This window comes from Microtus ochrogaster, chromosome 7 (assembly GCF_000317375.1).
Source record: "Microtus ochrogaster isolate Prairie Vole_2 chromosome 7, MicOch1.0, whole genome shotgun sequence".
Classification (NCBI taxonomy): Eukaryota; Metazoa; Chordata; class Mammalia; order Rodentia; family Cricetidae; genus Microtus; species Microtus ochrogaster.
In genome coordinates, this window is record NC_022014.1 from 83,502,246 (window position 1) to 83,503,550 (window position 1,305).

The 1,305-nt window shown below is 55.3% G+C and overlaps 1 protein-coding gene across 3 annotated transcripts in view; it reads left to right on the forward strand.

Annotated features, from left to right (window-relative positions):
- Fscn2 (fascin actin-bundling protein 2, retinal) overlaps window positions 1-1,305 on the forward strand; it is a 10,562-nt gene that overhangs the window by 3,509 nt on the left and 5,748 nt on the right. The gene's annotated exons all lie outside the window — the stretch shown is intronic.

Consider the following 1,305-nt stretch of genomic DNA (forward strand, 5'->3'; position numbering starts at 1 on the left):
ACATTGTGCTATGTGTCACATGTGCTGGGTTGTGTGTGTTTGTGTGCAGCTGACATTGTCGTGTGTGTATCACATGTGCTGTGGTGGGTGTATGTCCACTGGAGATGGGTGTTTCCACAGACAGGGTGAGCGCACAAGCCCACTGAGGTCTGCTGGCTCTCTCTGGACGCCTGGCGAATGCCCGCTGGGCTGCCACTGTCTCTAAGACTGGAGGGGTGCAGTGAGACATCGGCAGAGTCTGGGGACAGTGGGAAGGTCGAAGAGGCTGGGGAGGCCCTGCTCTTTCTTGCTCTTCTGCTGCCCCCCTTTCTGCTCTTTGGGGGAGATAAGGGAGGGGCCAGGGCAAAGCAAGGATGACTCTCATATGCCTGACCAATGGGAACCTTGGGGTGCCCCAAGAGTGGGAGAGTTCATGGTTATCTTCAGTGTTAGCAGACACAAGCCAAGGCAACCTTGCCCAGGACCTGGGCTTCTAGGGCAAAGGCGCCATCTCTACCTGCAGGGTGTGGCTTGGCTACTGGTCACTTGTGTGACACCTGAGTAGTTTGGGGTAAACACGGTGTTCCTACTGCCCCAGGAGGAAGCCAGAGAGAGGTCTGAGAGGCCCTAGGCTACCGGCATAACCCTGGTCCAGGTCAGAAAGTAGAATTGTTTCCATCATGGGTTCTGAGCTCATGCACCCCCAAGTACTGAGACACACCCTGACCTGAGAACTCTCTATAAACTCAAAAGAGGATGTGAGGCAGGGAATGCCCCTCCCTACTCGCTGAGACCCCTTTCATAATAGCACTTGCCAGAGAAAGGGCAGCGCCCATGAGCCTGTATGCTAGCTGCTATAGTATGCAGATAACCAGTCTCCATGAGCCGATCACGCCAGTGCTATAGTATGCAGATAACCAGACTCCATGAGCCGATCACGCCAGTGCTATAGTATGCAGATAACCAGCCTCCATGAGCCGATCACGCCAGTGCTATAGTATGCAGATAACCAGCCTCCATGAGCCGGTCATGCCAGTGCTCACTGTTATAGTATGCAGATAACCCTTCTCTTCGGGCACCTTATGACCACCCATGTGGGAGGCCAGCCTGCCAAGGCCCTCTGGATGCAGTCATGGCTTTCAGGCCAGTCTGGAGCAATGGCAGATACAGTCACCAGCATGTGGCCCTCTTCCCCAACACCAGTCCCGCTGTCCAGTCACACCATCTGGCCCAGAGAAGGCTCAGATGTCCACGGTCCTTAGCTAAGCAAGCTAGCTGGAGCAGTGGTGGTGGAGTCCTTCCTGGGGAGGAGGAGGAGGAGGAGGA